A 21,204-nucleotide genomic window follows, 5' to 3' on the forward strand; every position below is an offset into this window, starting at 1 on the left:
ACCTGGGAACTTGGATGAAATGCATTCTCAGGCCCCACCCCCAGGCCTCCTCAATCAGAAATGCGGGGGTGGAGCTCAGCAGTGTGTGTTTTAACAAGCCCCCTAGGTGACTGTGACGCAGCTCTGGATCACCAAGTTGTCGGGTTGGGGGCAGGGAGGGGTGGACAGGACACGGGGCCAGGGTGCCAGCAGCTCCTCTGCTCTCCTTCAGCTCAAGGGGGTGTACTCACTTCCCAAGCTAGCAAGCCTGAGGGAGCCCTTTTGCTCCCAAGGGCTGCTCCTCTGTGAGTCAGGGGTCCTTGTGGGTCTCCTCACCCCCAGGAGGCTGAGAGGCTGCCCAACTTCTCACTGCAGACCCCCAAACCCCAGGACCCAGTCTCATCATGTGTTGAGGAATATCAAAGTTTTATTCATATCACGATTAAAATAATATTATACAACACACACTGACCATGTCCCCATTTCAGGGGTCTTTGCTGCTCCCTAAGTTAGAGCTCTCTTCTCCCGACCAGCACGCTTCACTCAGGGCTCTGAGTAACGTCACCGCTTCAGAGACGCCTGTCCCGACCATCGTATCTAAGGTCACTCTTCATCAGCTCTGTCCCCTCACCCAAATTTTTCTGTATCTCCACCTAATAATGTTATTTACTCATCTTACATATTTACTCATTTGTTTGTGGGGGTTTTGTTTTGTTTTGTTTTTGGTCTATTTCCCTCTCTAGGTTGTAAACTCCATGAGGACCGGGATCTCATGTGTTCACTGCTGCCTCCTCAGTGCCTAGGACATGCATCTTGCACAGTAGGAGCTCAATCGAGGTACTAGTAAATGAACGCATGTACACAGAGTAGCAAAACTGTAGCTAGCCACTCCTCACACTTAGCAATCTTGAACGCATAAAAAGGCGAACTTGGAAATTAAATCCAAACAAAACCGACAAAATTAGATGATATGTTCTGCTCGAGTTCAATTGCCAAGAATGGGTTTTAATAGTAGAAAGATAGGGCCTCGAGCCAGTTCTGTTTCTGTATTTTGATGTAATTAATACCAACACAGAGAGTAAATGCTTGCAAACAGATGTGTGCAAACAAAGTGGCATTAATAACCTTAAGGCTTTGTTTACAAGGATAAGCAGCTTTCATACAAAACCAAAACCCTACACATAGGCCTGCAGCACCAATTTAATGAGGGATCACGTGATGACTCTGTAGCGGTATCCTGTTCACTTGACGGCACATCAGCCTTATGGTCGTACTAAAGTCTGCCTTAAATAAACTCTTAATCTTCTCATCCTAATTCGAGCTATCTCTTCCTCACGTATTTTTTCCCAGCACTGTTGCTGCCAACACACTCTAACCGGTTGCCGCACGTCAATCTGGGATCTGTTTGTCCTATGAAAGTGACCCTGGCCACCAGCAAACAGGTATCTTGGCCACTGGCGTGGCCTACTGGCACGTGCCTCGTTCTGCCCTCACTTTTCTCTGTCTGAACGAACGCAACCGAACTAAGCTTCCTCCAGACAGTGGACTGAGGCTATATTTCACTTTCCCTTGGAGCAAACGTGAGCAATCAAATACACCAACCCCATCAGGAAGACATGCGAATGTTTCTTAAATCATCCAGCAATACCAGGTTACAAGGTGGGTACCAAGATAAAATAGATAAGATCATATGAGTTCCAAGGATTGTCATCAAAATGGAAATGCAGACCTTTGAGAATTACAAAGCAGAGCCCTGAGCCACTGATCTCTTTACCTATTCAAGGACCTTGGCACTTGTCACCGAGGCCCCCCAGGAGACACAGCGGAGCACTGATGCACTGAATTCCAGCCCAGGGATTAAGCACAATCTTACCAGTCGGAAATGCAACCATCGGGCCACCAGAAAACTATTAAAGTTCCCGTCCTGGCAGGGCCCGTGTGGAACTGCAAATCAGCTTCCTGGATCCACACATGTTTTGAAATGGTTCTGTAATACTGGCATCTGCAAGGGCTTTCCAGGGATGAAGACATAATGGGTGCCAAAGGTTTAATTAAAATTTTATGGCGGAAAAACTTATACTTGAGAACATAAGTTCTCTCCAGTCTGGGTTTTGTTTCCCCTGTCAGTATGGACAAGAGCACCATGATTCTCTTTTATGCGGGACCTCTAAGCCCTGGGCTGCACGGTGGGGGGCTGCCTGCAGGGGGAGCCCTTCTGCAATGGGACTGGGCCCTGGCACCCTGCCCAAATGCTCACTGTGGCCTGGCACCTGTCCTCAGGGTGGGTGCTAGCCAAGACCAGCTACCCCGGAGGTCAGAGAGCAGGTGCAGCTGAGCAGGAGGTCACCTTATCCAGTCTCCTGCCAGCACGCAAGCCCCCCCGGCACAGCCGTGGGACTCAGCAGCTTCTCTTAAGACTCAGCTCCCCGGGGCATCAGCCTAGAGCAAAAACAACTCTCCTTATTCATGCCTTACATGGCCCCTCAGTCTCTTCAGACGCTGAGGATGGGCTTCCGTGCAGCAAACATCCAGGGAGGAAAACCTCTCCTCAGCCTGTTCCTTCCGGTGCTGGAGGAAGCAGTTCTTGCAGATGCTCTCCAAGGCCTCAGGCTGCTTGTCCCAGTGACCTGAGGACCAGGCCCTCACCCTCCTGATGGTGTCTCTCTCTCTCTCACACACACATGCACACACACACAGCCTCGACCCGGGCAAATGCAGCCTCCTACCCAGTCTCCAACAGGAGGGAGTGCCCTGTTTGCCAAGAAAGCACTGCTCTGTGTCAGTCATCTCCGCTCACCGCCCAGGCGTGAGGATGAAGCCAGGAACCTACAGAGACAAAGGCCCGGCAGCCCCACCAAGCCAGGGACAGGTCAGCCCAGGATGTGGCATCCACGGGGAGGAAGAGGCCTGGGACTAGTTCCTTAGCCGGCGGCACCTTTGCCCACCTCCCAGGGAGGAAGCGCCCCTTCCAGCGGCTCCCAAGGCTTAGCTCCGAGCCCATCTTCCCCTCACCTGACTGCAGGGAGGCTTCTGTGCTCTTCCATGTTCTAGTGGCCCCCAGCGTGCCCACACTCTCGGCTCAAGGACCCGAGAAAGGAGACTGGGGTCCCAAGAGGAAGAGGGGCTTGTCCAGGACCCCCACCAACCTAGGCCCACGCTTGATGGGAGAGAAACCAGGGCCCTCCCAGAAACACGTTTCAGTTAATGGCAACGTTCCTTTCCCATCTCTTCACTTCAAAAGGCTTTCTCTGAGACACTTCTTACAATAAGTGTCATTAAAGGAAGGGGGATTTAGAAGTGACAGATGGAAGCAGCCTGGTCAGACCACCCACCCCATGGCACATTTCCTCACCGGCTCCCCAAGCCAGGAGGCCAAGGGAAACCCATCCTGGGTCCAGCCCCGTGGTTGGAGATGGGGCATCTCGGGCCATGACCCTCCAGTGACCTCAGTGGGTAAAAAGGGCAGGCTGGTTCCTGCCTCGTCCAAGTCATGGGCGCAGTGAGAGGTGAAGGTGCCTTGAGTGGGGAGGGGCCTTGGCAGTGACCCTACCTTGACCCGAGGGTGCCTCACAGAGGCGGTGAAGGAAGGGGCCTTGGAAGGCCGTATGCTGGGGCGTTGGATCTGACCTTTGGGAGAAATCATCAACTAGCGTGGGGATCAGTCACCCTCCCTCTGCCTCCAGGGACCCAGCACTTTCCAGGTAAGCACCAGGTGGCACGCCAGGCCTCCTGCATACATTCAGTCCTCTCAACAATGCTAGGATGTATGGATCGTTTCCAACTAGCAGGTTGGGAGTCTCAGTTTGCTTAATAAGTGAATAACTTAGTAACTTCATGGCTCATTAAGTAACTTGTCCACGGTGTCAGTCAGGGTGTGGTAGGGTGCTCTCCACTGCCACCTCACATTCCTGACCCCCAACCCTTCTGCCATAGGGAAAGCAGTGCCTTTTCAGACCTTGGGGACCAGCTGAGCGAGGCTGACCGAGCCTGGCTCCCCCTCTGTGGCCACCGCCCCGAACCTGCCCGCTTCAGTGCTTGTGTTACAAACTGTGTGGTCTCAACCCTGGCTGCCCACCCTGCTCTAGCTCCACCCACGCGCTCCCTCCCTACCTTCCTGAAGCACTTCTCTGGCATCAGCGCCCACCTGCCCCAAAGCCTTCCATGGTTCTGTGTTTTCACACACTGAAGTCCAGGCAGACCAGTCACTGAAGGCCTCGTGTGACAAGGCAGCGACCTCTGCTCTCTAGACATCTTTTTCGGGGCTCTCTCACACACACATACTATCTCCCACCCAAATGGGACTACCCACTGAGCTCCTGGCGTGGCCTGCCTCTAACGGCCCCGACTTCAAATGCGTGCAGACCCGCGGCTGCTGCCCAGAGCTGGGGGTCTGCCCGAGCGTGAGGGGAGCTCGTCAGCCAGGGGAGGCCCACGTGCTGGTCAGGCAGCCGCAGAGCGAGGGCTGGGTGTGGGAGGGGACTTGGTGGGTGTGAGAACGAAAGTACTGCCGCCGTATCAGTACACAAAGGATGTTGCAGCCATCGAGCCATTACCTTCCAGCCAGACGATGAGCTTGGAGGGCACTGAGGAAGAGAAGACAGGGGATACAGGCCCCAGATAGCTGAGGTGCAGATCAAAGGAATGAATGCAGTGAGCCCAGACTCTTGCCTCTTCCCATACAGAGAAAAGCGCTAACTTCCTTAACTTGAGACGCCTGGTTTTCTTTTATTGACAGTAATCCTTTGATGTTCCGACCACCTGGTCTCTTGTTGCAAAAACTTCTATATATCCTGGCTTCCCCCCTTGCCTCTTCGGAACAGTTTTCTCAGCGTTATCTGAGATGCCGTGTCCTGGGCTTAAGTCCTCAGACAGTCTGCCGAATAAAACATAGCTCTCACCTTTCAGGTGGTGCGTGTTTTCAGCGCACAGGTGCACGAGCCGGTCAGCGGCCTGGGCAGAGGGCACCCTCCACTCCCGACCGCCGGGTTCCCGCAGGGCTCTGCACACACTGTCTCCACCCTCAGGGTGGTCCTGCCGTCCTGGTCTCCCCTGGCAACTCCCCCGAGGGGCCGGGCACTGCTGAGTCATCCCTCACTCACAAAAGGCGCAGCCCCCCCGGTTCTGTACAAAGTCACACAAGCACAACCACTGCCACACAGCTCTTGTGCAACCTGGCACCGTCCTGCTGGCAGGTACTTGGGGATTTCTCTGCGGCTGCACCCGCTCCCAGGGCAGGGAGCCACACACGCATACCCTGCACCTGGAGAACGGTGGCCAGGCGCACCTCGGCCCTGGAGAGGCCTCTGCTGACCTCCGTGTGGGCTGCTGGGTGCAGGGGCTCCTGGGCAATGAGCACCGCCACGGCCCTGGCCTGCCTGAGGCCTCTTCTGCCTGCACATGGGCCACTGCTTTCACCACACACCTTCTTCCGGCCCGTCCCACTGTGCTTCCCAAAGCCACTGAGGGCCTGGAGACAGGGCCCACCGGGTGCCAGATGGGGACCACAGCCTGAGCGCCGGCTCCACCACTGGCTCAGAGAGACTCTGGGAGAGTCCTTGTTCCTGTCTGGCTGCTGTTTCTTCACACATAAAACAGAAGCTGGGACTAGACTGATGACTTCCCAGCTTTGCTCCTAGAAGCCTGGTGGTCACACTCGTGGCCTGGAAGTGTCTCAGAGCTGAGACCTCCTGTCCCTGGTGCGTCACCCTGGGTGAGTGCTTCCTCTTCACAAGACAGAATCCTGGCCTCACCCTTTCTACCCACTCAGATACAGGCTTCCAAGAAGCTACAGAATGGGAGGCCTGGGCCAGAGGTCAGTGGGCCCTCTACCCTGGGCAGGTCAGGGCAGGGTGAGGGAGAAGGGCCTGGCAGAGGGAAAGGCACCCAGTCAGCATGTGGGTGCTGGCAGAGTCTCAAGGGGCCAGTTCCAACCACACGAACGAAGGAACCGCAAGATAATGGGTCACTGCGTCAGCCAAGTTCCTGGCCTCTAAGACAGCCCTGCTGGGATGGCTGGAGTCAGCTTCAGAAGTCGCCAAAGCCTCAGGGGTCTGGGGTCCAGGGGGGCAGAGGCATCAGGCCTGGCTCAAGACCCCAGCCCCCCTACTCCCAGGAGGCCTCTCCTGCCCCTCACCCCTTCCCACCCCAAGAGGCAGGCTGGATCAGTCAGGATCCGGTTGGGAAAACAGAGCCCAGAGCTCACGCCCAGGAGGGCATCACAGTGATGCAGTTACACAGTTGGAGAAGCTGCAAAGACAAGGAGGGGAAAGACAGGCGATGCAGAGGTCGTCAGCCTTAGCAAGAGGAGGGCAATCTCCACCCTAGGACTGGAGGAAAAGCTAGAGGAGGTGCTTCAAGAGCCCAGAAACCAGGCCGTCCAGCAGAAGCTACATTCACATAAGGGCCTTCTCCTGCTGAGGGAGCCAAGACCATGGGGAGACAGGCCAACGAGTGAGAACTGGAGCCCCGGGGGAGGCGGGTGCTGCGGGAGAGAGACAGGAAGGAGTGCCCTCTTCTCTCCCTTCCTCCAGCCCTCCAGCCTCCTGCCGGTGGAGCCAGCAGGGGAGGGTCTGGGAACAGCTCTGAGCAAATGAGGGCCACGTAGACACCCTCAGCCTCCCACCTAGAGACCCTGATGCTTCCAGATCCTGCCCACACTTCAAAGTTCAGCCCAACCATCTCCCCTCGGGAAGCTCTGGGGGCTGATTCTGCACCAGCCCTGCTCTCAGTCTGTCCGGCCATACTCCTCTGGCCTTGGTCCCCTTGCCCACATGGGGTCAGGGCAGGAGGCCCTCTCTGAACTCTCCCCAGTCCCAAAGATATCCCAGCAGCTCAGCAGGCCTCTGTCACAGCTGAGCAAAACACTGATGTGCCCTTCTGCCCTGAACTCCCCAACTGGGTTTATTTTCAAGGAAATCTTTTTTTTCCCAAATGAAAATTCCCAGGTCATTTCTTGGGGAATATATGTCGTTGCTGTACAAAGTGAACGCACAAAAGGAAGCCGAGCACTCCCATGTGAAACGGCTCAAGGCCCAGCCTGACCTGGGAGGGGAACGCGGAGGTGGGAGCATTGAGGTCTCACTGCCTCCAGAAGCCTCCCACTGACACATGAATTTTTAGAGCAAGAGACCCATGCGTTTTCCAACAGAGGGAAAGACGTTTGCTTCACTGAATATGATGGCATCTGGCCCCTCCCTTTCAAGGACCCCACCCACCCCTGCCTGCCCTGAGCCCTGCCGCCTCCAGCCTGCAAGGGTCAGCAGTGGCTTCCTAATTGGCCATGTTCTCCAGCCTCTTTTCCCAACATGAGCCAACCCTGAGAGGTCACCTGTCATCCTACGATCTCTCTCTCCTGAATAAACCCCAAACACCAGAGCCACAGAGATGAGCCGTGAGAATGCTGCAGACAGCTCACGCTGCCTCAGAAGAACTTAGCGCCATCACATGGGTAACGTGAAGTGGGCCATGGTGGAAATACTTACACCATGGAAATGGGCAAACACTTCACATCAGGGCTTTTTTTTTTCTTCTTCTTCTTCCTGGAGAGCTGGTTGTTAAATGCTTATGAGCAAACTACTAAATGAGGCCTTTGACATTCTGGGCTTTCTCCATCACCCCCATCAACACCAGCCTCATGTTCTGCCACCTCCTCCCTTCCACCCTCTCCCTCCAGCTGTTCACCAAACCCACCAGGTCCTTCCGTAGGTCACGCTTTCCCCCAGCTGCTCAAGGGGAGAGTTCAAGGGCATGCTTCTGTCCTAACTTCAGATCCAGTTGTATGACCTTGGGCAAGTCGTTTGCTCTCCTCTGTCCCCTGACCGAGAAAAGGCAGGTAGCAGCACAGTGATAAGCAAGAAACAAGAGCATGTGTGCTGCAAGCTCAGCACCACTCATGGTCCAGGGGTTTGCTCAAAACCACTCTCACCCCCTGCTCTGCCAATAGAGATTCTCCCGTGCTTCAAGGTTCAATCTCCTTGGTGCAGCCAGACCAGTGAGCTCAGCTGAGTGGTCCTGTTCCCTACCAGCAGCCCACTGCTGGGGACCATGGCTCTGTGACATAAGACCAAAGCCCCCTTTGAGAGCAGGGCAGGCAGCCTGGGGGCGTCGGGGAGGTTTACGCACAGGTCCAGTGAGAAGCAGTATTACATGAGTGCGGAAGCTGCCAGGTCCTCTCTGTGTCCTTACCCACAGATCAGGGAAATAAGCGCTCCCTCCCTTTCTATGACCCCCTTCCTCAGGATAAGGAAGTTCCCTCCTTCTTCCTCACAGGCACCTGTCCAACAGTGGCGGGAAGCAGAGATACGAAGCGGGCAAGCGGCCTCATGTGAACTCAGGGTGAATCAGCCTCGGGGCTCACCTCCAGCCTCCAGCCCGTTTGCAAAGGTGAGGAAAACTTCGAGAAGACGGCACACCCACCACCCAGCCTGGATGCCACTGGTTGGCCAGCTCTTCTCTCGGTGGGAAAGGCAATGCCACGCTCACCGCTTGTGCCCTGCCAGCCTTGGACAGGGCACTGACCAAGTCGTGAGGCGCTCCTCTCACGGAGCCTTCCCAGGAGGTCAAGAGCCAGGCCGGGCTGTGCCCTCCTGGTTTCCCGGCAGAACTCAGGGTAGGTCGAGGGGTCACCCCCACTTCCCCGTGAAGAGCTCAGCAGATCCCCAGCACATGGTTATCAGATGTTATCACTCATCACTTACTAGCTGTGGCCTTGGGTGAGTGAGTTCAACTCCGTGGGCCTCGGTTTCCTCCTCTGCAAAGTGGGAGCGATAATAGTCCTGCCTCCTGAGTGGTTATAAGCAACCAGGGGCTTCAGGCACATAATAAGAGCTTAATAAGTTGGATCTATGATAATTTATTACCCCCATTCTACACAGGAAGAAAGGGAGCTTTAAAAGGGTCCCCAGAGAGACATAATTTGTCCCGAGTCCCTGCAGGATCAAATCTGCAGAGGTAGCCCTATGATTGCATGTAAGCCTGGAACCTTAGAGAACCTAAGAGAACAGGAAGCCCTCTCCTTTGCCCCAGGCAAGGACAGCAGAACAGCGGTCACTGATGGTGACTGGAGCCAGGTGTTGCATCTTCTATCACAGGGATCCTCGTGACTGTAAACGTTCAGCATGGCCCAGCTCAGACTCCATTTGTAAAGCGTAAATCACAGAATCTCAGGTTTACGAGGAACTTTAATGCCCATTCAGGTCCACTCCACAGGTGGGCACAGCTCCCCTCAAAACCTAGGCCCGGACACTGCTTGAATACCTCCAGTGATGGGAAACTCTGTACCTGCAGAGGCCAGGAATTCCACTGCAGATGCGCGTGAGGAGAGGGGAACGGGAAACAAACCAAGGGGCCAGAAGAGACTGGGCGCTGAAGGCCAATTCTGCCAGCTTCTCAGATAAGCCTGAGGTATGTCCAGCCTCCAACCTCCAGGCCACCGCCCTCTGCCTGAGGAGTCCCGTTCTCTAGGAATTGAGGCCACCTCGCAGGAGCCAGGCTTGAGCGGGTAGATGTGGAAACAGGCCGAGGCAGACACCAATGGGTTCCACCCCACCAGGCAACAGGAAAGAGAAAAGAGTGGTCCCAGGCCGGGCCCAGCAGCAACAGCCGCCGCCAGGAAGGTCCAAATGCCCAGATAATGAGCCGGATTCTTCTTCCAGAGACACCAGCTAATGAAGGGAGCACAGGAAGCCCCGTGCCACAGGTGCAAACTATTTATACAAGTGTTAAAAATACATTTCGAAAGAAAGCAGGGAAGCCCGAGGAACCCCTCTGCCGCCCTTGGAGAATGATTTCTGAATACCGCGTTAGTTTGTTTTCTGAGAGGTGTTTGAAGTCTCTCCGTGTACCCCTTGGGCAACTTTAATTCCTCCTCTTAATCCCCTGTTACACCTGCTGCTCACTAGCACAGTCCGCTTAGGGGATTATGATTTTTATTCTTAATTATACAGGTATATATTTGGGTCCATGTGCATTGCTATGTTTTTATATAAATTTCAGAAGGCACTGTCAGCCTCACTTCTCCAAGAGGCCCAAAATAGCCTGAGCTTCGTTTAGGCACTAGGCGGATTTAAAATGAAATGTAAAGGGACAGAAGAGTATAATTTTTAAAATCCATTTTCAAAGGCTTGTAACCTTACAGCCAGAGATGAATGGGTTCGTGGGAAAGTGTAAGAAGGAACACGTGAAGAGCTGAGCCTGGGAGGAGCAGGGTGAGGTGGGGGGCACCTTTGCCAATGCCTGGCAGAGCTGGAGGGACCCCCCCCCCCCACCAACCCGCCCAGGCAACCAGCTGCACAGTCCCGGGAAACAGGAAGGCACAGTGATCATCATCATCATTGCCAGCATCATCACCAGCAGCAAGTCCCTCTTCTTAAACACCTACCACGTGCCAACTCTTGTATTCAACTCTTCGCACACTTCACCTCACTAAACACAGCAGCCCTCTCAGGAGGGTGCCGCTAGGATCCCTGGTTTTCAGATAAAGAAACTGAAGCATGGAAAGGTCAGGTGACTTCCCTAAGGTCCCACTGAAGAAATGGTAGGGAAAAAATAATATATGAATGACGATGATCATGATGATATTAATTGAGTGTCGGCAACACGCCAGGCACAGTTTTATGTGCATTATCTCATTTAACCCTCACCAAACGCCAGTGAGATAAGTCCTGTTATTAACCTTATTTTACAGATGAGGAAACCAAGGCTCAGAGAGGCTAAAAAAAAGCTGCCAGAGGTCAGAGAACCAGTAAGGACCTCTGACTTGAACCCAGGTCAGTGAGACCTCAGGACCCAAGCCCTCAATTTCTCCTCTCTCACTCCACAAAGTAACGGCGTGCTCCCTAGCCACAGAGGACTTAAGGACAACGGCACAAGAGATCTGACAACGCAGCATCCCTCCCACTGGTCCTGGAGGCCTAGTAACCAGGGGTCTGTCTAGGTTCTGGATCATCAGGGCCCCAGCAGCTGAGGTAATCTGGGAAGACTCCCTGGAGGAAGGGTCTAAGAGGTAGGCTGGGGAAGAACGGGCTGAAGCACAGAAGACAGTGGAAGTGGATAAAATGGGGCACAAAGGTAAGAAAGGACGAGTATGCTCAGAGGCGCGTGGCTGGAGACCTTAGGAGTCAGATAAGGCAGAAGGATCGGGAGAGAGGTCTGGTCTGGGGACAGACATCTAGGGGTCACAGAACCATAGGGATCCTTCCACCAAATCCACCCTCCCTGCCTTCCCTCCAGCGACTGGGCATGAAGAAAGCATCCCTACTCCTATTCATCCCTGCTCCTGCCTTCAACACCAAGTCGCACCTCCTGAACCCTCCCAAAGACATTGCTCCTGCCGACGGCCCCTCTCTCGGGATCATTAAACTTCTGCTTCCTCCTGCCTCTTTCACATCAGCATACAAATGTGCTCTATTTTTTCCTATGTCTCAGAAAACCCTGCCTGGACCCCCACATCCCTCTCAAGGTGCCACCCCGTTTCACTGCTGCCCATTTTATGGCAAAACACCTCGAGAGCTGGGGGGGAATCGGATAGAGCTGTCTCCTCCCACAGCTCCCCGGTGGACTGGCTCTCACCAGGTCACCAACAGCTCGGGTGGTCAAAGGCCACCCTCAGCAGCCTTTCCCTCCCACCCGTCTGGCTGTACCTTCCCCATCGCCCTGGCTGGTGCCTCCCGCATCCACGACTGCCCTGTCCCTAGGCTCTGAGCCCTCTTCTCTTCTCTCTCTCCACCCACCAGCTCGTCCAGTCCTGTGGTGCTGAATTCTACACCCATGATGCCAAAATGTCCATGTCCAGCCCCGCCCCTCCCCTCAGCGCCGCACGCCTGACGGCAAACTCGATGTCATCGCTTATGTGTCTAAGAGGCCTCTCAAACTTAACAGGTCCCAAACTGCACTCCTGGTTCCCACTCCCCCAAACCTGTTCTTCCTCTGCTCCGCCCCCACCTCAGCAAACGGCTGTGGGGCTGAGGCAAAGAGGGAAGTTAGGCGTAACTCTTGGCTTGAGCAACTCTGTGGACGGAGTGCCAATCCATCAGAAAACCCTCTTGACTATACCCCCAGCACATACCTGGAGCCACCCACGTCTCTCCATCCTCACCGCGCCCCGCCAGCCTACGCCATCACCATTTTGCACCCGGACTCCTGCACTAGCCTAACTGACCTCCCATCTTCACCTCTGCTCCCTACAATCCACTGTCCATTCAGTGGTCAAAGGGATCTTTTTAAAACACAAATCCAATCAAGTCATCACCACCACCACCACTCTAGCTTCCCACTGTACTTGGAATCATATCCAAACTCCTAGACATTGCCCCATACAGCCACATAGGATCTGAACTCTATCTCACCCATATCATCCTTTAGCACTCCCTTCTGGATTCCTACATCCAGCTGTACTGTCCATTCTGCATCTTCAACACACCAGTCTTGTTCAACCCCAGGGCCTTTGCACTTGCAGTTTCATCTGCCTGTAATGCTTTCCCCTGATATTCTCACAGCTGATCCCTTGTCAGGCAGATCTCAGCCAAACTGTCACCTCCATGGGGAAGCCGTCCCTGACCACCCAGTTTAAAAGAGTTGTCCCTCACATCAACCATTTTTAATGCTTTACGGTATACTTGTCACCCCCGACAGTTTCCTTGGTCATTAATATATGTGTGCTACCTGTGTCTCTCACCAGAGTGGGAGCCCCAGGAGACAGGGACCTCATCTGTCATGCTTTCTGCTGTGCCCCCAGCATCCAGCACAGAACCTGGCTCAGCCTTGATGCTCAGTCACCATGACGTGAGTGACTGTGTCATCCCATCTCTTCAGCCCTCCTCCTATCACCCACCCAACCTCCCCCAACACCCTGGCCTTTCTCACAAGGCCCACTGTCCACATGTTGAAGATCAGTGTCCTGATTATGTCAGAGCTTAGGGGTGGGGGCGAAGGGGAGTGGGAATCACAGTGGCTGCCTTTACCCCCCAGAGCCTCAGCCACCACTCCCACCTCCCCACTGCCCAGGCTGCCCTGGGCCACGCCTGCCCTGGCCTGAGGGCGAAATGCCGAGGAGGCAGCCCTGTGCTCTGGAGCACCAGCTCTGCAGGAAGACAGCCAGGGCTCAAATCCTGGCTCCCCACTTATGGCCGAGGGACCTGAGCAGGTCTCTTCACCTCTCTGAAGACAGTGAAAAGATCAGTGGTTGCCAGGGGGTGGGGGAAGGGAGGGATGAACAGGTGCAGCACAGAGGATCTTTAAGGCAGTGAAACGACTCTGTCTGATACTATCATGGTAGATAAATATCATTAAACATTTCTCCAAACCCATACAAGGTACAGCAATAAGAGTGGACCCCGACATAAACTACAGACTCTGGGCGATCATGATGTGTCAACGCAGGTTAATCAGTGATAACACATGTGCTACTCTGGTCGGGGGAGTAAATGGAAACTCTCTTTACCTCCCCCTCAATTTTGCTGTGAACCTAACACTGCTCTATTAAAACGAAAGCTATTAAAAAATTAAAAAGTTGTAAAAGCCCAGCACGAAGCCTGGTGCCCAGAGTTCCCTTCTGATATGTACCTGGCTGAATGTGACTGTGCCTCTTTATGCCTTCAGTCTACCAGGTAGCTAGACACAGCCCTGATGCTGCAAATTTATTGTGCCGTAGTTAAAACATTAAGCCACACTTAATACCTGCAAGGGCTGACTTCTAATGACGGCCACACCGACAAACTTATGGTCCACTCAGCCCCTCACTGCCAGACAAAAATGTAGGGACCGAGCTCTGCAGCCTCGTTACCTGGGCCGCAGGGAAACGTCCAGCTCAGGCTAATCCACAGGGTATGCGTTGGTCCTCGGAGTTGCACCAAGACGTCCTGGCCCGAATGCCCTTCCCAGCAACCTACGCCGTCAACACCAGCCCAACCCATGGTGTCTCCAGGCCGCAAGAGCACTTGCTCACGTCGCCAGCACCCTGCCCACACCCCAGCCTCTAAGCAGCCCAGGGAGGAAAAGAGAGTGAGGACTACAGACCCCTCCATGCACACAGGGACATTAATACCCAAAGACATGTAGAACTCGGCCCCGGGGCCATACAGAGAGTGAGGGACAAGAAACCTGGAAATCCAATAATCTGACTCCTGTTTCCTTGTTCTTTCAAACCCTCTGTCCTGAGTGGCTTAAAAAAAAAAAAAAATAGGGATGGACTTATTATCATCAATACGCCTTTGGCATCTCTATTAGTACCAACAAAAATTCAAATTCCTCATTCTTGTCTAGACTCCACAAAATGCCATCTTTACGGTTGTTTTCGATTCCGTTTTGTGATGTGGGCTTCACCGTAAGCCTATCAGGCTGGTACCAGCCTTCACATCTCACAGATTTTGAACCGAGGCCCAGCAGGGTTTCTGGCTGGCCCAAGGTCACGTGGAGCATCAGAGGTGGGGGCCGTGTCGCCTCCCACGCCAGTGCTCTGTGCTCTCCACCCACCACCTCTCACACCTAAACCAAACCCCCACTCCAGGTCCCTAGAGACCCACAGCTCCTCACCAACTACCTGCTGTTGGAGGTGTCACTCTGTCCCCCGCTCCTACGCCTCTCATCTTGTTGACCTCAGCCCATTGTCTTTGAGGTAAGAGTCCACGTTCCTGGACAATGGAGCCTCTGGAATCCCCACCAATGTATCCAAATATACCTGCCAAATATCACCACCATCAGGTCATCCTCCACCACCGCCAAGAGCACAGCTAATGACGCCTCCCAACTAGTTGGGGCATCAGCCGCCAAACAAAGTCCTGAGAATGGGCCAGAGAGTGCAAGGAAGTGGCCGATGGACAAAATGTACAGACCCCAGAGTTCTGGGCGGGCCCGGGCTCACCTCAGCATTGTCCATCCATCTGTCACCTATCCGTAGCAGCCAGCACCTCAACCTGTTCATTTCTGCAGAGGCCAGTCTGGCTCGGAAGCGTCACCAAGCCCGAGCTTTACGCCAGGCACTTGAGCCTGGGCAGCACAGGCAGATAACCCCCATTTCCAGGTATGCCTGTGGTCACCGGTCAAGGGCAAGCTCTTGGGAAGCCTTCTTCCATCTCTGAGATGTCCAGCAGACAAGCCTAACCCATGTGGGAAATGCACAGACAATGGTACATGGGACTATGGTTCAGGAAGCTGACCTGGCCAGATGGCCTTGGGCAAGGGGACTGGAGGGAACTCAACAGAGAAGGGGCTGCTTCTCAGGGAGAGACCTGAGCTGACATTGGAGGGGTGGGACAAGGCATGGAGGTAAGAGTCTACAAATATTTGGAAGGTGCAAACACCCAGGAAGGGCAGAATTACCTTGCCAAGCAACCAAATGTTTTAAGATGTCAGGCAAAACTCTGACCATAATTTACTTCTTGTCTTTAACTGAAAGCCTCGCCCAGGATGGAGGAGATGGCCAGACGCTGGATCCCCTGGCAGCATGGAGTGGACTCCACAGAACGTTGGTCAGCCAACACCACCCTCATAGGACTCCCGGGGATGAGGACAACAAAATCTCCACATCATACTAGATGCTGGGCTTTTAGGGAGGGTGGGAGGAATTGTTCAGTGCACATCCCAGTCGTAGGGGACCCTCACCACAATACAACCTTCCTGGAGAGAGGCCAACCCCGACAAGCCTCCCAGAATCCCTGAGCTCCTCATACAAATGGAAAAAGCCAGGCCCAGAAAGGGTCGGGGACTTGCCCCGGTCACACCAGGCGTGTGAGAGTCAGAAGTACTCCTTCTCTCTCCCGATGCCCGGGGTAGCCCCCTGCCGCATCAGCACGGCCTTTGCACTTTGTAGTTTTTCCCTGGGGCCCTGCCCAAGCTATTGAGCTTATTACGTAAGAGCTGAGAAGTGGCCCCCCAAGTATTTGCGACAAGTACCCTTTGCTTCGTCAATGAAGCTTTGCTGCAAACGGTCCTCTCTTCCCTAAATATGGTCTCTCCATGGCTGACAGCACAGAGCAGAGCGCACGCCCAGAGAAAGGACAGGAAAATGGGTATAAAATTACATAATAACGTCTGGTTCACACACAAGTTTCTCTCAACCGTGGAGACCCACTGGGAAAAGTCGAGGCAAGATGACCAAAGGTTTGATAGGTCTTTTAAAGTTTTGTTTGGTCGAGATGTTTGCTCTTGTTTTAAGAACTTCTTTGTCGCAGATAAAATTGTTCTCTAATTTGGTCATACATTTGGATTTCATTATTTTCAGAATGTATTCCAGACATCTAAAATTAAACAGATGTCATCAACCCCGTTTAGACCTAAAGACTTGTAACCAAACGGTGACTTCAACCCCAGTGCAATACCGACTTGGAACACTGTGTTTTAGTCATTAAAAGTTTTAAAACTCTGCCCCATTTTTCTCATTTCCTATAATGAGATCTCTTCCCCCTCCTTAAAATATGCCAATTCTTCAAGGGTCATTGGAAAGTCAAATCGGAGAGTAAAGCAAATTTAAATATGAAAAATGGAAGAGTGAAATATGAAATCCTTATCCACTGAAACCCTTACAGAGAAGCTGAACCTCGGCTTCATCACAGAGGAGGGAAAATGGTACGGGCGAGAGCTAGACGTAGCGTGAGTGCAGGAAGGGGATTTGACTTCTAAAGCCTGAATTGTTTTATCGTTCCTTTTCTGACAGGGATTAGATTAGTGAGAATCCTCCAAGCCTGCTCGAGGTGTCCCGGGGACAGTTAAGAAGAAAAGACAATTCTTTCTCTCCTCTGAAGCTCATCTCCGAGCTCGCCCCCAAATGAATTTGTTAAACGGCATAACCAGGTCGGAGGAAAGGGCCTGTGTGAGACGCCCAGAATTCACAAGCAGGGGTACCTGGCCTTTGGGACATGCCTGAGCAGTGGGGGAGGGTTATCTGGATCTGGGGGTTGGAGGTCACACTTGGGGTCTGGCCTACTGGGCCACATAACGTCTTCATTACGTCAATTTCTTAAGCAAAATGGAAAGAATAAAATTAGAGAAGGGGATGAGAGAGGTCCAGAGACCAGAGAGGACCTTCGCCTCTCCCGTGGTACCTCCACCCACCCTGTTCTGGCCCCCAGCAAGCAGGCCTCTGCCCCTAAGTCCAGTCCCCACCCCACCCACGATACAGAGCTGGTGTCTCAACCGGGCCTGCTGCCCTCGGGAGCCCGTGCCAAACATCGCACTGCCCGCTCACCACCCCACACCTGAATTCAGCTCAGGCCCCATTTGGCACGCCCGCCCTTCCTTCCCCGGCCACGTGCCTGCACAGGACCCAACACTGGAAGGAGCGGGGAGAGAGGGCGGGAGAGCTCCGAGCCACTCACCTAAGCTTCCTGTTGCAACACAGACTCCCCAGGCCCCTCCCCTCCCCACAGAATAACTCTCCGTCCTCACTCCGCTGCCTGGGGCACCTCTGAGATGGGAAACGAGCTTGCTTCTAAAGAAAGGATGGTACCTCCGGGGGCTCCTGGCCCCAAATACGTGTTCCAAGCAGCGTGCTCAGCCCCAGGCCTCAGGGAGGGACATGGCCACGGATCTGCTTCCACAGGGACAAGCAGAATCCCTGTTGGGGTCTCTGCCATGGTCACCCGAGAGGGGAGGCAGCCAGACAAAGGAACTCACACAGAGACCTCCGGGAGATGACAAAGTCAAAGGCCTCCTGCGAGGCGGGCAGAAGAAAAAAGTGATGCCTTTGAAACACACGAAGGGCCCATCTTGGCCCTGAGTCGGACCTGTTCAGTATGTTCCAAACATAAGAACCCACCCAAAACACCATCCCAAAGCTGGCTGTAAGTTCATAGATGCACTTACCCCCCAAGTCTTCGGCAAGTCAACCTCCCTGGGCCTTGATTCTCCCTTAGGCACCTCACGGTTGATTTGCAACGATTTGCTCTCCACGACTGGCAAACAGCTTCGCTGGAGATGTCAGCCTGGATAGAGTAGCCCTGGCTGGCTGGCTGTGGCGCTCTGCTCAGAAGGACTGCGTTCTCGGACTTCATTAGTGATGTCTGCCTTAACTGTGGGAGGACAGAGGGGGACAACATTTAGTTCTCTTATTTGCCAACCCAGAATCAACCCATCTTGTTTCACTGATGGGGAAACTGAGGCACAGGGAAGTAGATGAACTCATGCAAGAAGGTCACGCATGAGAATAGAAGATCAAGCTTTAAAAAATCTTCACACTGGGGCTTCCCTGGTGGCGCAGTGGTTGAGAATCTGCCTGCTAATGCAGGGGACACGGGTTCGAGCCCTGGTCTGGGAGGATCCCACGTGCCGCGGAGCAACTGGGCCCGTGAGCCACAACTACTGAGCCTGCGCGTCTGGAGCCTGTGCTCCGCAACAAGAGAGGCCGCGATAGTGAGAGGCCCGCGCACCGCGATGAAGAGTGGCCCCCGCTCGCCGCAACTAGAGAAAGCCCTCGCACAGAAACAAAGACCCGACACAGCCATAAATAAATAAAATTAAAAAAAAAAAAAATCTTCACACTGGAAAACCAGAATTTGCCAGCTGGTCTATTTCAATCCTCAGAGTTCCCTGGATTTGAATAAAGTAGACTTTTCAAAGCACCTCTAACCCATTTTCTTAGAGTGAGCACAACACACGTAAGTAATGCATCAGGCAGGCGGAGACTGAGGTCAGACAGATGAAGGGACGCTGCAGCTTACACAGACAGCCAGTGACAAGCCAGGACAAGACCCAGGCCAACCTGCCCACCAGACCACCTGCCTTTCAGGTTGGCATTTTTTACCCACCAATACTGAGACACTGGAGCTGCCAGAGGGTGTTATGCATCTGAGATGGGAGACTGGGGCGGATACAGAAAGAGAATTCGCTCTTCAACTCACTGGGGAGCTTGTACACAGTAACAATTTATTTGTGGGAACCACTGAATACCTTTGACATCACTTCTGAGACTTGGAGGTAGAGCCAGTTAACTGAGAAGACACCATGACCACCAGGGTCCTTGGGCCCTACTCCCACAAAGACCTTGTAGCCAGCTAATGCCACTCATTTCTCTAGTAGGTAGCTAATAGAGCTCTCAGTACATACAGCAAACTGCAGTCACGAAAGGGACCATTAGCTGGTAATTATTCGCTTTACCGAAGGATTGTTTTTTTTCCACCCCAGGGTTCTTACAAACAACGAGAGCCCTCCTACTAGCATTTGGGTATAATCCCATCCACAAAGACTCTGAGTGTACCAGCCATTCAGAAGCACAAAGGTCCTCATAGGTCAGGACTTGACAACAATCCCGTGCAAAGCACCTGATGAACAACTCCTGTCTGGTCGAAACACCAAACCTGTCCACAAAAACGATCTGGGTAGTAAAGGGAGCACGACCACGGAAAGGATGCCAGGGAAAGCAGGCCTGGGCTCTAAGACCGTCCCGAGATGGCAGGCTGGGAAAGCTCCGGTCCTTGTTGAACTTCAGAGATAAACACTCATCCCACGGGGTGGATGGAGTCCCTACCGAGAGCCAGGCATGACGCTAGGCACAGGAGGAAACAGGGAGCTAAACCAACAAGAATCCTGTGCTCCTGGAGCTCATGATGTGGTGGCACGTCAAGACGCCAGATAGCCACGCTCGTGAATGCCTAACTGTAAACTCAGCTAGGGACTCTATAGGAAAGGAGCTCCGGTCTAGGAGAGCTTTTAATAAAGGCACCTGAGCTGGCCTGAGGGTCAGGGAAGGCTTTTCCCGAAGTAACTGTTAAGTCGACATCTAAGGGTTAAGTGACAGTTAACCAGGCGAACATGGGTAGGGCAGAAAGTGGTCCGGGAAGAGGCAAGACCACGTGTCAGGGCCCTGGGGTAGGAGGGAACATGGTATGTTTGAGGAACTGGGAGAGGTGGCCAAAGTAGATGAGGGGCAGAGAGCAAGGGCAGCACGACCACAGACAAGGGCTCATAGGGCACCCAAAGGAATTTGGTCTTTATGCAAAGGACAATGGGACACCGCTGGATGGCTTAAGCAGGTGGGTGCAAGGGTGTTTTGCAGAGATGGCTCTGGGTGCTGAGTGGAGAAAGGACTCAGGAGGGCCAGGTGAGAGTGGGAGGGCAGCTAGGGTGCAGCTGCAGCTGTCCAGGTGAGAGACAAAGGCAGAGGGACTAGAGTGGCAGCAGCGAGGGTGGACAGAAAAAGAGGGATTCAAGAGCTACAGGACATAAAACTAACAAGACGTAGGGCTGGATCCCCCCGAGGGGTTAGAGAGAGGACCTGTCAGGGGTGCCTCCTAGGTGTCCAGCTGTGTGAGTGGATGAACAGACACATCCCCTGAGATGAGGGAGCCTGGAGGAGTGGGTGTGCTGTGGTAGAAGGGTCAGAATGAGTCTTTTTTTTTTTTTTTTTTTTTTTTTTTTTTGCGGTACGCGGGCCTCTCACTGTTGTGGCCTCTCCCGTTGAGGGGCACAGGCTCCGGACGCGCAGGCTCAGCGGCCATGGCTCACGGGCCCAGCCGCTCCGCGGCACGTGGGATCTTCCCGGACCAGGGAACGAACCCGTGTCCCCTGCATCGGCAGGCGGACGCTCAACTACTGCGCCACCAGGGAAGCCCCAGAGTGAGTCTTATATTCCTCTGAGACAGCCATGTGGAAATACGGTGCATGCAGGAGAATACACGAGTCCCAAGGGAGGACATGGGCATGTACAGCGATGTGGTTCCTTTCCAAGGGCTGCTCAGGGACAAGCCCCAGGATATTACAGCTCTCTCTCCACGGCCCCTCCCACTTCCTCCTCCTGAACCTTCCTACAAAGGGATTTCATACGGAGATTGCAAGATAGAGCTGCTTGCCACGGAAGTCAGACACCTTCTTACATAAGCAAAATTTCAGTCTTTTTTCCCTAAGAGAACAGCAAGAAAAAAAGAAGCTTCAAATCTGGCCGTGGGGATTAAGTGTAGACACTCAGGAGGACTTCCTGGCTCTTAGGGCGTGACCCTGGAATGCATTAGTAAGCAGGAGTCTGGGCTCTCCTTCCCCCTGAGCTTTCTGAGATGGGGGTGGATTGCAGTCTCTTGAGGATGCCTGGAATACAGTCCTGCCAAGACGCAGGGGATTGGACCTGAGGAACCACCGAAGCTCCCTGGGACCAAGTGATTGCTAGTCACATGAACCCTGTCCACCTGGTAACGATCACTCCATTCATCAAGCATTCCCCACGTGCAGAAGCGGTGCCTAGGGGCTTTACACTTATTCCTTCATTTGATCCTCACAACAGTGCCCCTTGGTGAGCAGGACCCC

At 53.6% G+C, this 21,204-nt stretch overlaps 2 long non-coding RNA genes across 3 annotated transcripts in view; one reads left to right on the forward strand and one right to left on the reverse strand.

Annotated features, from left to right (window-relative positions):
* The window catches only part of LOC117197567 (uncharacterized), a 215,344-nt gene that overhangs the window by 119,426 nt on the left and 74,714 nt on the right, over positions 1-21,204 (reverse strand). The window contains exon 2 of the long non-coding RNA XR_007476759.1: positions 17,776-17,981. This is a non-coding gene — a long non-coding RNA (uncharacterized LOC117197567). The remainder of the gene's footprint in view (positions 1-17,775; positions 17,982-21,204) is intronic.
* On the forward strand, positions 116-13,979 carry LOC117197568 (uncharacterized). Of its 2 annotated transcripts, XR_007476761.1 has the most exons (4): positions 116-5,689; positions 8,248-8,361; positions 9,265-9,381; positions 10,664-13,979. It is a non-coding gene; the product is annotated as an uncharacterized LOC117197568 (long non-coding RNA). The 2 variants fall into 2 exon arrangements; XR_004478248.2 differs by having other exon boundaries at positions 9,265-13,979.

The sequence above is a fragment of the Orcinus orca genome, chromosome 3, assembly GCF_937001465.1.
Source record: "Orcinus orca chromosome 3, mOrcOrc1.1, whole genome shotgun sequence".
Lineage (NCBI taxonomy): Eukaryota > Metazoa > Chordata > Mammalia > Artiodactyla > Delphinidae > Orcinus > Orcinus orca.